Genomic DNA, 15,035 nt, shown 5'->3' with positions numbered 1-15,035 from the left:
AGAGGAAAATATAATTCTTTGTACCCAAAGTACTCATTTTTATTTTGTTTTAGTTTTTGTTTTTTGTTTTGTTTTTGAAGACAGGGTTTTGCTGTAGCTTTGGAGCCTGTCCTGGAACTACCCTAATAGTCCAGGCTGGCCTCGAACTCACAGAAACCAAAGTACTCTTGAGAGAAAAGAATGGTGCTGGAGATATGGTAATATATGACTTCAAACAATACTACAGAGACATACTGACAAATACAGGATGTTACTAGCACAGAAGAAAATAAAACAAAATATCCAGAAGGAAGCCCATGTAGCTTTAGCCATGTGATTCTTGACAAAGGTGCCAAAACTATACATTGGGGAAACAGCTTTTTCATACTGGGAAAACTGGCTGTCCACGTGTGGAATCCTAAAACTAGATCACAACACTGTTCCTGAACAAAGCATTTCAGTATCTCAGTAAAAAACAGCAAGAATTAAACACAGAATTAATTAAATTCAAAAGCTTCTATACAGTCAAAGAAACAATTACAGGAGTAAAAAGACAGCCTACAGAATGGGAGAAAGTCTTCGCCAGATATTCGTCTAACAGAGTATTCGTCTGCAGAATATATAAAAAAAAAAACTCAAAGGCTTAACTGGCAAGGGAAAAAAACGGTACAATCAATAAACGGGAAGACAAATGAACACTTGTGTAATGCAGTACAAATGGCCAATGGAAACATATTCAATATCTGTAGCTGTCAGGAAAATACAAATAAATCAAACTACACGGAGATCCTATCATACTGCATTTAGAATCATTATCAGCAAAACAAAACAAAGCAAAACAAACCCCAGCAGATGTTAGCAAGGATGTGGAGGAAACAAAACCTCTATAAACTTTTGGCAGTAATATAAATTAGACCCACTAAGGCAGACATCAGTATGAAGTTCTACTAAAAATAGAACCTCCATGATTCAGCGGTGTTATTCCTGAGTTGATACTCAGAAGAGCCCATGTCACCATGCCCTAGGGAAACCTACACACCTGCATTTGTCCCTTCACCTTTTCCTGTGGTCTGGTTGTGGAACAGCCCAGGTGCCTGTCAGGAGATGAGCAGGTAATGAAAATGCGCATATGCACAATGGAGTTTTTAGCCACAAAGAAAAGTGAAATTATATTGTTTGAAAAAGGTGGGTGGAACTGGAGGTCATAATAGGAAGCAAAATGAGCCTAAGATAAATATCACATGTGTCCTCACATGTGGAGTGAGGAGGAGGAAGGACAGGAAGGTCACAGAGGCCTCTAGGTCTGCGGAAGGAGGGGGAGAGAAAGAGCAGAGAGTGGGATAAATATGACCAGTTACTCTCGACACAAAGCTCCTCACTTTGAAGAGCATATCCTAATCAAATATTTAAGCTCCGAAGAAACAAAATTATGATAACAAAACAAGAGAGGTATCTCTTTGGTAATAGCTAGAAAGTAAGGCACCTAGCAGGAGAGTCTGTCTGTGGACTAAATGTTCTACTCTGGAAGGAATACCAAGTGTCTGCCTGGAACCCTACGAATTTCCTTTTCCACGGAATGAAACGTATCCGTGTCAGAGTCATGTTCCAAGAGCTGCTAGGGAGGCAGGTGCACAGGATACCTTGTGAGGACAGGGTGGGTAGTTTCTCCTTTGGGTGGTGGTAGACAGACGATTGGGGAGTGTGGTGGAGGGTGCTGGTGCCTCTCTGACTGAGTTCCTCGGCAGTTCTGGATTTCTGTGGAAGAGACTATGAAGAAAGTACCCGGTTGGGGAAGATGGGTAGAATGACAAGAGACGCAGGCTAAGCATAAGTTTTAGGGAAGGGTGGCCTTTCACCCTGACCTCCAGGGAAGCCCTGTCAAATCATCCACACTCATGGCGAGGGACTGTGGCATCCGTACCCCAATATTTAGCAGGGACTGGTTAGTCGCCAGCTCCAGAACATAAATGTCCATTAGTTCAAGGGCAGGTAGCTGGTCAAAGAGGTCACAGGGTTAAAAGTTGAAAGCGAAGGGAGACAGAAGCCTAGGACACATGCACAACATATAGAAGTATGTTTTCCACGTATGTGGTATATGTTTGTGAACATGTATGTAGGAGTGTACATGCAGGCACTTGGGGGTCAAAGGTGGATTACGGGCATCTTTGTCTCTCTCCAGGTTACATTTTGAGACATGGTCTCTCACTGGTGTAGGGGATTCTTCTGTTCATGTGTTGCTTTCATTGGTTAATGAATAAAGAAACTGCTTTGGGCCTGATAGGGCAGAACGTAGGTAGGCAGAGAAGACAGAACTGAATGCTGGGAAGAAGGGCAGAGTGAGAGATGTCATGGATCTCCTGCCTGAGATGGACACTGGTTAGAATCTTGCCGGTAAGCCCCAGTCACATGTTTGGACACAGATTAATAGAAATGGGCTAAATTAAGATGTAAGAATTAGCCAATAAGAAACTAGAGCTAATGGCCAAGCAGTGTTTTAATGAATACAGTTTTTGTGTGGTTATTTCGGGTGTAAGCTAGCCAGGTGGCAGGGATAAACAAGGGGCCCCGCTCCTTGTAACATCTCACTGAACCTGAAGCTCACTGACTGTCTGTCCCTGTCCCCTCCCTGCCCCCAACACCAGGGATACAAAGGCACAGCACCATGCTTGGCTGTTTTACATGGGTGCTGAGGAGCCAACCCCAGGTGCCCATGCTTGGAAGTAAGCATACTTTGCCAACTGAATCATCTCCTCAGCCTCAAGAATGATCTTTTGGAAAAGGGGATAGTTCTCACAGAGAATAAATATCATTAGAAAAGCACCATTAGCATACCAAAAAACGGAACTTGATCTTTTGGAGTTAGTTATTTTAAAGAATAATGTCAGCCGTACCTGGTAGTGAATGCCTTTGGTCAGGAGGCAGAGGTAGGAGGAGCCCTGTGAGTTTAAGGTCCACCAGGGATACATGGTAAGATGTCTCAAAAGCAACAACAAACAAAGAAGAATTTCAAGTGAATAGTTATATAAATGATATGTGTAGGTGAGGTATAAGTAATGGTGTGGGAGAGACGGCAGAAGGGAGGTGGGGGATGGGAGAGGAGGAGGGCGGAGAAACTGTCTGTTCAGGGTGTAAAATAAATAAATGTACAACTAAATAAAAAAAACTATTGATGTCGTGTAAAGATGGCTGGTGGTTGGCACATTATGGTTTCTGTTGTAGAATATTATTTTAAGGTGTGTTACTTTTGTCTATGCTGTGGAACATTTGCTTAATGATGTAAAGATGTGTTGCTTTTGTTCATGCTGCATTTGTTTAACTCTGTGAAGCTGCGATTTTTTTTTGCCTGTCTAAAACACCTGATGGTCTAATAAAGCGCTGAACAGCCAAGAGCGAGGCGGGAGAGTAAGGATAGGCGGGGCTGGCAGGCAAAGAGGTTAAATAGGAGGAGAAACCTGGAACGGGAGAGCAAGGAGAGGAGGATGCCAGGGACCAACCACACACTCATCCAGTCAGTCACGGAGTCAGAGTGAAAGTAAGATGCGGAAGTAAGAAAAGACGAAAATCCAGAGGGAAAAGGTAGATGGCATAATTTGAGAAAAGTTGGCTAGAAACAAAACAAGCTAAGGACGGGCATTTATAAGTAATAATAAGCTTCCATGTGTTTTTGGGGGGAGTTGGTGGAGGCCCCCAAAAGAGTAAAGAGTAGAAAACAACCAACATTTTGGTGTTCCAACGTGGATTAGAGTAACAACAAACAAACAAAGAACTACACGTTCCCATATTTTACACCTCACCGTATCATGTGGCCACTTGGGCTTTGACACTCTCCATATGAAAGTTCTCCGACCCCAGGAGGGCACTGATTCCTCCCTTTTCATATGGGCTCCTCGATCCTTTGTCTACACTGTAAACTTTGCGATTCTTACATTTCATGAAGTTTTTATTGATAGTTTTAGGTTTTTATTTTATTTATCTCTATATATTTTGGGTGGCGGGGGTCGGAGGAATGTATGAGCGCCACATGGATGCAGGTGCCTGCAGATGCCAAGAGAGGTCATGCCATCCCCTGGAACTCGAGTTGCAGGCTGTTGTATGCTGCATACAAGTGGGTGGAAGAGCAGCGAGCACTCCCTCCAGCCCCTAAGAAGATTTTGATTTGACATTTCTCTAATGGCTTAGTAAAGCTAGCCCATAGACGGCCTTACTCAACTTTGCGTTTCAAGCATCTGGCCCAATGCCTGGGTGATAGTAGGTATTTCATCAATGCTCATTAACTAGATGAATAAAGAAATCCTTTATAGCCTTGGAAATTCTGGAAAAGAAAATTTATCTTCAGTATGAGGTTTGTGTCTTTCAATAATTAGGCAAAAGCAATCAAAATGATAAATTCCTCGAAACAGGCCAATAAAAGTTATTGAGCCTCATCAGATAACGTTTCCATTTGGCACAGAGAGTTTTGCGCCCAGAAAGGGAAACTTTAAGCTTCAGTTAAAAACGACTTTCTTGATTGAGAGCGCTTGATTAAAAGGAGCTCGTGAATGAAATCAATACTATTTTCATAAGGACCTAGCTCCCTTTATCCTGCGCGGTTTCAGCTCACGCTTCAGCAGACTGCACCCTTTGGCAGTCATGGCTCCTGGTACTGCCAAACGCAGTTATCCATCCGTGACTCCGGCGATGCCCTGCATAACTTCCTGATGTCTCTCGCTCTCGGAAAGAGGTTGTCTGCCAATCAGCAGCATCCGCGGGTCACCATGATTGCGTGCGTCCGAGCCCCGTGAAGTCACAAAGACTTTTTGTTAGGGAATTGTACTATTCCTTTTTTAATTTTTTTTTCCTTGAGAGCACAAAAGTGTTTTCTAGAACAGTGAAACTTGGGACAGTTGTCGTGAAACAATTTAAATGAAAAGTGACCTGCAAATAGGAAAACGGGTGTGACAGCCGTCCAGTTTTCTCTAGAATGGACGGGAAACCCTTCCTTAGAGTTAAGCTACGTCTTTGCCTCGGACTTACCCACAAGATGGCTGCCCTTCCTCGACTTAATACTTATTACTTCATCACACAGAAGTCAGCTTGGCTTCCAGGCCCCTGGCTTCACATCAACAAAGTGTTTCTCTGAATAGTCACAGCCGTTAATCTGTCCCCAAACAGGGTGCCACTCACAACTGCAAGGGGCCTTGTATATCTTGTTTCCTTTCTTAACTTTCATTATTATTATTATTACAAGGAGAGGGAGGGGCTTGTTGCTGGAGACTCAATTCCAGAGACTCTCACAGTAAAGAAACACCCCAGCGCTTAGCCTCATCCACAGCCTCAGGCCAGGTTCATTACTTATGAAGATCACCCAATGAATTTGGAACGCCATCTGCATCTATGTAAATCTGTCAAGGATCAGCCTTTCTTAAGTTGTCCTAACGTTTCTCCAAGAGAGCAAGTCTGTAGCAAGTTAGTAGATTTCATGCCCTGGTGCAAACACACAACTGGGGTAGGGGGTAGAAGAGCCCCCAAAATGCAATATGAATGTCTAGGTCATGTGCCTTATGCCATATTCTCCATTCCTTGGCCTGGGAATGATTTCCCAGTGCAGAGCTGATTTTAGAGACTTAAAATTCAAAAATGAATCAGCGAACTCATTATTTTAGTCAAAGGCCATGACAAAACACAATATAGTCTTTAAAATAAATGAGAAAACATGGAACAAAGGCTTCAGTTATAAATGCATCTATTTGGAACAAACCATTCACATTTACTGGAAATATACACTTATCTAATCAAAATATCACATAGAGAAACAGCACTGAGCTGTTGGGCAACAGACTGTATGCTTTGAAGAGAATACGGGTGTGTGTGTGTGTATGTGTGTGTGTGTGTGTGTGTGTGTGAAAAATAAAATTAAAATAAAAGCAAAACAATGAAGCCCCTCGTCCATTTCTTTTCACAAAATGATAGAGAATTTTCTTGTTCTTAATTTCACCTCAAAAGTATGTCCGTCAAGATTTCTTGTATATCTTATGATTTTATGGATTAGATTATAAATAGAAAGTGGATTTACTTAAAGAATATGAATGAAGGGTCATGAAATCAAGTCTCCAGGGTGCACGCTTGAGAGGTCACCAGAAAGTCTTCTCGGCCACCGTGACCGCAGTTTACACCCCTGCAAAGAACTATGGTGGTGGTAACTCTGCTCCCCGAACTGTGGCCACATCTGGCCTCCTCCCGTCCTCCAGCAGCTGTGGCGAAGCTAGCTGCCTTGCTGCTCGTGAAAGTAGTAATTAGCTGGGGCTGCTACCAACAACAGAGCTTCCACGGTCCCTTTCTTGTAGTCCTGCTCACAGTGAGTGTGCCTCTGACTGGCTGAGCTCCTAACGTGTGATCACTCTCTTGCGACTAGGTGTCGCGTGACACAACTCTTCCCGGGGAGATACCACACACACGTCTACTCACCCCGCCCAGACGGGGAGCCCGTGACGGGCCAAAGTACACATGCCATCGAAGTCCAACTCGCTGAACCAGGAATTTCATTGGGATTACTTACAGGAAGAAGGATGAGGGCGGTTACTCATAGGAAAAGAAATAACACACAGACAGTTGCATCACCAAAGCCCACCCAAGCATGGGGGACGGACAACTCACAAAGCTGGGAACCTGGGGCCTACCACACAGCTGCAGGCAGCTCAACAAGCCAGAGAGCTCACTTTCCAGGTGACTCAGGGGTGTAAACCTCTTCCAGGCAGCTCGGCTGGCTTCTGCTTCTTCCAGGCAGCTAGTCTGGTCTTGGAGTCTTCTTTGCAGCTCAGCTTCATTGCAGCCGAGAGGGAATTTCAGCTTCAACAACAACTTCTTCTTCTTCTTCTTCTTCTTCTTCTTCTTCTTCTTCTTCTTCTTCTTCTTCTTCTTCTTCTTCTTCTTCTTCTTCTTCTTCTTCTTCTTCTTTCTCTTCCTCTTTCTCCTCCTCCTCCTCTTCTTCTTCCTCCTCCTTCTTCTTTCTCCTTCTCTCCTAAAATGTATCCTGATCACTGTGTCCCCTCCCTCCACTTCTCCCAACTCCTCTCCCTACCTCCCCTCTCCCCCAGATTCATTCCTCCTCCATTTACCTTCAGAAAAGAGTTGGCCTTCCAAGACTATTAACCAAATATGGCATAACACACTACAATAAGCCATGGCACAGACCCTCATGTCAAGGCTGGAGGCAACCCAGCAGGAGGAAAAGGGTCCCAAGAGTAGGCAGAAGAGTCAGAGACACTCCCCCACCCCCACTCACACTGTTAGGAGTCCCACAGAAGCACTAAGTTAACAACTGTAACATATTTGCCAAGGACCTAGTACAGATTCACACAGGCTTAGTGATTCCATCTTGAGTCTTTGTGAGCCCCTGTGAGCCCTGCTTAGTTGATGCTGTGGACTGGTGTCCTTGACCCCTCTGGGTCCTACAATTCTTCCTCCTCTTCTTCTGAGGGAAGGGACCCGACTGAAATATCTAACTGTTTGACTGTGGGTCTCTGCATCTGCTCCTATCAGTTACTGAAGGAAGCCTCTCTGGTGAAGGTTGGGTTAGGCACCTACCTATGACTAGAGCAGAATACCACTAGGAATCTTTTTATTGTTTTTTTTCTATCCTAGGCCTCTGGGTTGTCTGACCTCTGTTCCTGGTCATCCAGGCGGTGTCCAGTGTGGAGTCCCTTGTGGGGGGACAGTGGTATAGCGGGCTTCAAACAAGACTGTCAGTCATTGGTTGGCCACTTCTACAAGATCTGTGCCTCCATTGCTCCCACACATCTAGCGGGCAGGAAAGATTGTAGGTCAAAGGTTTTGTGGCTGGATTGATGTCCCAGTCCTGCCCCTGGAAGATGCCTAGTTACAGAAGATGGCTGTTTCAGGCTCCTATCCTCCATTCCTAGGAGATGCTCGGCTTATACTGCCTAACCTGGCGGGGAGGGGCCTAGTGAATCCGGTCAGTTTAGGGGCTTCCTGGAGCTATTTTGAGTTGTTTACCTTACGACCTAAGGAGTTTCCCTGCAAGATGGAAATGTTCCAGTCTCAGAGGAAGCTGTTACACAACACAAGGAAGACTAGAAAATGAGTGTGAATGGCATTACCCCCATTTTTTCTGTGACTTAATATTTTCATCCTTTTATAACCAAGGAGGAGTCTCTACTCTTTTCCATACTCACCAGAGGAGAATTCACACAGTAAGATGTTTCAGTGATATTCTGGAAGACACACTCTGTTCTTTCACACACTCATACTCTTTTTAAAGGATACAGCAGTACTAATTCTAATTAGTCTTTTTAAAAAATTGATTCAATTGAGCTCTACATTTTTCTCTGTTCCCCTTCCTGCCTCTCTCCTCCCCTTCTACCTCTTCCATGGTCTCTATGTTCCCAATTTACTCAGGAGATCTTGTCTTTTTATACTTCTCATGTAGATTAGATTTATGTAAGTGTCTCTAGTGTCCTCATTGTTGTCTAAGTTCTCTGGGATTGTGATTTGTGTTTCTTTGCTTTATGTTTAAAAACCACTCGTGAGTGAGTACATATGATAATTGTCTTTCTGGGTCTGGGTTACCTCACTCCGTATGATTTTTTTTTCTAGCTCCATACATTTGCCTGCAAATTTCAAGGTGGCATTATTTTTTCTCTGCTGTGTAGTACTCCAATGTATAAATGTACCACATTTTCCTTATCTATTCTTCATTCGAGGGATATTTAGATTGTTTCCAGGTTCTGACTATGACAAAGCTGCTATGAACATAGTTGAGCACCTGTCCTTGTGGCACGATTGAGCATCCTTTGGATATATACCCAAAAGTGATATTACTGGGTCTTGAAGAAGGTAGTTTCCTAATTTTCTGAGAAATTGCCAAAGGCGCTGTACCAGCTTGCATTCCCACCAGCAATGCAGGAGTGTTCCCTTTACCCCATAACCTCTCCAGCATAAGTTGTCATCAGTGTTTTTGATTTTGGTCATTCTTACAGGTGTAAGATGGAATATCAGAGTTGCTTGATTTGCATTTCTCTGACAACTAAGAATGTTGAGCATTTCCCTAGGCATCTTTCAACCATTTTAGGTTCCTCTGTTGAGAGTTCTCTGTTTAGGTGTGTACTCCATTTTTTATTGGATTATTTGTTCTTTTGATGAACAATTTTTTGAGTTCTTTGTATATTTTGGATATTAGACCTCTGTGTTATGTGGGGTTAGTAAAGAACTTTTCTTGTTCTGTAGGCTGCCATTTTTTCTTGTTGACTGTGTCCTTTGCTTTACAGAAGTTTTTCAGTTTCAGGAGGTCCCATTTATTAATTGTCTCTCTCAGTGTCTGTGTTGCTAGGGTTATATTTGGGAAGTGGTTCCCTGTGCCAATGTGTTCAAGTGTTCTTCCCACTTTCTCTTCTATGAGGTTCAGTGTGGCTGGCTTGATGTTGAGGTCTTTGATCCATTTGGACTTGAGTTTTGTGCATAGTGATAGATATGGATCTACTTTCATTATTTTACATGTTGACATCCAGTTACGCCAGCACCATTTGTTAAATATGTTTTCTTTTTCTCATTTTGGTTTTTTTTTGTTTCTTTGTCAAAAATCAGGTGTTTGTAGGTATGTGGATTAATATCTGGGTCTTCAATGTGGTTCCATTGGTCCTCCTGTTCGTTTTTATGCCAATACCAGGCTGTTTTCAGTATTGCAACTCTGTAGCAGAGTTTGAAGTCAGGCATCGTGATGCCTCCAGAAATTCTTTTATTGTACAGGATTGTTTTGGCTATCCTGTGTTTTTTGCTTTTCCTTAGGAAGTTGAGTACCATTCTTTAAGGTCTGTGAAGAATTTTGCTGGGATTTTCATGGGCATTGCATTGAATTTATAGACTGCTTTTGGTAAGATTGCCAATTTTACTATATTAATTCTACCTACACAAGAGCATGCGAGATCTTTCCACTTTCTGGTGTCTTCTTCAATTTCTTTCTTCAAAGATTTTAAAGTTCTTGTCATACATGTCTTCCACTTGTTTGGTTAAAGTTGCCAGCTCAGACCTGTTTCTGTAAATGTCCCTGGTCTGGATCTGCTCCTGCAGAGGTCCCTCACTTGGAGTTTGTCCCTCAATGATCTCTGGCTCTGATCTACTTCCTTGGAGTTCCCAGACTCGGGTGCACCTAGACCCACAGAGGTCCTGGCCCAATCCTGCTTCAGCAAATGTCTCCGGTCTGGATCAGCTCCCACTCCTGGGGAGTTCACTGTCCCAGACCTGCTCTGGCCCAGGTCGTTGGCTCAATCCTGCTCCTGTGGAGTTAGCTGCCTCAGGCCTGCTCTGGCCTAGGTCTCTGGTTCGGTCCTGTTTCTGTAAATGTCCCTGGTCTAGATCCACTCCCACTCACGCAGAGGTCACTTTCTCAGGCCTGCTCCAGCTTGGCCTAATTGGTCTTAGTAATAAGAACCCAGAGTCAGCTATCAGGGAAATTGCTGGAAGATCAGAAAAGCTGAGTGATCAGCCACTAGAAAGTTCTGACTGTACTGATGCTCGAACCAAAGGGGCCATCCTGTCTCTTGGAATTCTCAGACTCTATGCTGTCTCTAGAGAACCTCAGACTGCCATGTCAGATTGAATCCTAAGACTGCCTGCTCACACTGCATCCTCAGACTGTATCTGAAATCCTGTCTCTTCCTGGTTTATATTCCTCTCCTTACCCAGCCATATCACTTCCTGACTCTACCTCTCTAGTGTTGGGATTAAAGGCATGTGACTCTCAAGTACTGGGATTAAAGGTGTGAGCTGCCACCACCTGGTTCTGTTTTTCTTTGAGACGGGATCAATCTAGTGTAGCCCAGGGTGGCTTTGAACTCACAGAGATCCATCAGCCTCTGCCCGCCAAGTGCCAGGATTAATGGCGTGTGCCAACACTGCCTGACCTCTATAGCTAACTAGTATGATTAGCTTTTCACTCTGGTCTTCAGGCAGCCTTTATTTATTAGATTACAAGCAAAATATCATTACAGGATGCTTATCCAAAATATACAATAAGAACATGCATTTAGCCTCTACTTGTGGGAATCCAACTCAAAGCCCTGTCAATCACCACAGACAGCTTCAGTCTTCCTTAGGGAAAGCATTAATGATAATCTATAACCTATTTATATTTCACAGTCAATGGCACACCTTATATTAAATAATCTAGAAAGAGGAGAATGGTGCTTTCAACTTCATTGAAATAAATATATTTGTGTAGTTAAAAGGCAAAGAGGCACTATTTATCCTACGTATTCCTCAGAAAACCATCAATCACATAAGAAATGCTGATCCATATAGAACCTTTGTACTCTATCAAAATGCGCACACATTAAAAACAAATCCCCAAACTGTTTATTTCCTGATTATCATTCAGGTGAAAATTCAAATACAGCTATAATTTTATAATTCTGACATATAGCTTTCTATTGAGAGAATGCTGTTTATTTGTGATTTATGGACTTATTGTTTTAATACTATTTAATTATATAGTCTTGCCTATGTTTTGCATATAGCAGTTCAATAAGCAGAACTTTTAGACTCTTAAGGGTTTAAATGCATCATAAAGCTATGGGCTACATACATAATAACAGTAAAATGTTGGTCAATATCATATTAAGGTATGTTGCTTTTGTTTATACTGCATTTAACTCTATGAAGCTGTAATTCTTGCCTGTCTACAACACCTGATGGTCTAATAAAGAGCTGAACAGCCAATAGCAAGGCAGGAGCAAGGTTAGGCAGAGCTAGTAGGCAGAAAGTGTAAATCGAAGGAGAAACAAGGAAGGAGAGGAGCAAGAGAACATGGAGAGGAGGACATCAGGGGCCAGCCACTCAGCTGCACAGCAAGCCACGGAGAAAGAAGAAAGGTATGTGTGAATAGAGAAAGATGAAAGCCCAGAGGCAAAAGGTAGTTGAGAAAATTTAAGAAAAGCCAGGCATCCATAACTAAGAATAAGCCTCCACGTGTGATTTATTTGGGAGCTAGGTGGTGGGTTCCCCCAAAAGCCAAAAGAGTAAAACATCACATAACATTAAAAGCCACATGCATGAAACCTATATCTAAGGAAACTAGCTACTTTCAATAAAATAGAAACATTATTCTTTAAAGTAAAAAAAAAATGGAATTTCTTCAAAATTCTCCCCAGAACTGAGTACTGAGTTTGTGACTTCCTATAAGCTACTGGAATCCCCATGTTTCTATATCTTTCCCTAGAAAAATTCTATCAGAAACATTTATTTTTCCATTATGAGCAAAACCACTGAATTAGAAACTCTAAAGATCAAATCGGGAATAGATAGACCTTTGGGGTATATGTTCTGGCCCAAGAACATGTGCTTTTGGCCTTGCAGATGGCAACAAAGATCAATAGTGAGACTGGCCATCATTCGTTACAGATCTTATGATACACAACTCTAGAAATCACAGTCAGTGATGATAATAGTTGAAACAGACTTGCGGTTGCACAATTCCTCTATGAAGAATCTCGGCATCACACCTCCCTCTGTCCAGCTATATCTCCATCTTTTAGGAAACACTGCAGTCTTTGAATACTGTGAACCAAATGCCAACCACATAAGCAATGCCTTCTTTTAGAATACTGCCTACTACTTTATTCTGAGGTGTTCAGTTTTCCTAGCTGAATGGTGCCTCCTAGTTCTCAATTTTGGTGGTAGAGTGTATTCACCTGGGGAGTGCTAAAGATCACTGGTGCCATTTAACCAAACAGCATTTGATTGAGTTCATCTCAGGTGTGGTCTGGGCAATATCAGGTTTTTAAAACATCCCCAGGTAATGCTGGTGCTCTGTGAACTTTGGGGACTCCAGATCCAGTCCAATAACTGCCACCCTCTTCTTCCACATCTTTTCACAGGAAAAAACCAGACTTGGAAAGCTTAGGGCCTGCTCCTCATCAGCAGCTGGTCAGTGACATTTAGCACAAAACATCCATTTGGCCAGTTTCCTTCTGAGGACTGAGACCAGTCAGTGAACTTGAGACGTTGGGCAGCAGAATTCCTCTAGGGTGAATCTGAGTGTGGGAAGCCTCATTATTGAATCAGAATCCCTCTGTCGTGTTGGCACAGATAATTTCCACTTTGTAGATATTAAAATTGATGTTCATATAGCTTTTGATAATAGGGTCACATATTTTTATCTTCAAGATTGTAAACAAAATCTTAGTACAGTTGCCTCTACATCCAAATTATTTTATTTTTAGAGTCATTTCTTTTATTTTCACACTCAAAAATGAACTGAATTCCAGCCTCACTCATGAATTCAGTGAAAGAAAATCACTCTTAAAATAACCAGTGAAAAGTACGGTTTCCATGGTGGGGTATATAGTTCTGCCCTCATGGCAATATGGAATTAGCAGGCTTCTTTTTTATGCCGGTAAGTTACATAACGGTATTCATGTAAGAGAATTTTACTTATAGTAAAATCTCCTAAGAAACAGAGACTCTTTTGGGAAATCTTCATTAGTCGGAGTGAGGGGCATCAGATTGTGTGTGAAATGACTGTATATAAATAACCGCATTTATCGGTCCTGTTCTGGGAGTGGGAGGTAATTGCCATTTCCCTGGGAAGGCTTGTTTGACTGAGTATTGATCAGTCAGCCCACTGGCATTTAGAAGGAAGGCTGTTGGCAGGAGTCTCCTGGCAGCCCCAGATTTGTGGGTCGAGGCTGGCCTGGCAGCCCCAGATTTGTGTGGCCCTGGAAGGAGTGACTGGGCTAATGACATGTGAGTACATTACAGGGACCACCCCTGGACTGTCTGGTTCATGGGGACAGTTGCTCCAAACTCTGAGGTCCAAGCCAGATGTATCACAGTTACACATAAAAACTTCTTGTCATTAATCTAATGATGGTTGGAAATATGCCTCTCCATGCAACATCCATTTTTTTCACCTCTTCAGAGTCTTTCCAACCACTGCCTGAATATTTGCTCTTTGTTCAACTAAAGCAAAAGTTCCTGGCCATGTACCTACTGTTGGAGTTCCATGACACCCACCCCGCAAAGTGAGTACCATTCATTATAGCCAGGGAGATCTGAAGAGATGCCCATAAGAATTCACTACTGCATCCACTGTCTTCTGACCATCAAGGTGAGAGAAAAATGGTGTAAGAACTTTTGTGTTTGCAGTGATGCTATTGACCTCAAGATTGTCAGTGTCCTTGTCCATTCTCAACTGTTATGATGGATACTGCACGAACTGATTCATGTATGAAGAATAAAGGTTTGTTGGACTAGTGGTTTCGAGTTCTGAGAACTGGAACCTGTGCCTGACCAGGTCTCTTTTGCAAGCGAGGGCCTTCAGAGTCTCAAATCAAATAAGAGCATACTAGTCTGGGTCTCTATTCCTCTTCTTAGAGAGTCACAGCTCTAGACTGGGGGTGTAGCCTAGTGGGTACCGACCTAGCATGCTGGAAGCCTTGTGTTTGACCCTTAGCACTACCAATCACAAAGTAAATAGAAAAAGAAAGAAAAGTCATGGCCCCCAGTTGGATTAGCCTCTTTTGACTTCATTTTACCTTAATTATCTCTCCAAACTCACAGCTCTGGATATCATAGTCTAAATTTCCACCTAAACACAAATTTCAGCGTGAATTTTGGTGAGAAAATTCAAGTCATAATTGTGACGAAATCAATGTCAATGTGTTTATAAATAAGTGTATAGATATAGAAATTGTTTTTCTTTCTTAGCAATGAGTAATGATATGATAGTTAATTCCCCCCAAATTCTTTGATCCTGTACATCCTAAATATTCTATAATGAGGTATTTTACTCCTATTTATAAAAAAAAGCATATAGAATCTTTTCCTGTTAGGGCTATAACCATCCTGTCCTCTCCATCCAAAGCCATCTAATTACCTAAGTGCTGATTTACCTTAAAGCCGACAGATGGGTTCCTTAGGACTCTGTTTCTTCAGTTTAAAGGAAGGGTGGAGTAGCCAAGAAAACATATTTAAAGAGTCCCAGGAAGGTTTAAAAGATATCACTGGCTATAAACAGCACCTGGTGGTGGTGAGAATGTTCTGTGTCGTGACTGCCTTCATGTTGA

The sequence above is a fragment of the Myodes glareolus genome, chromosome 23 (genome assembly GCF_982192425.1).
Source record: "Myodes glareolus chromosome 23, mMyoGla1.1, whole genome shotgun sequence".
In the NCBI taxonomy this organism is placed as follows: Eukaryota; Metazoa; Chordata; class Mammalia; order Rodentia; family Cricetidae; genus Myodes; species Myodes glareolus.
Note: the sequence above shows the minus strand (reverse complement) of the source record.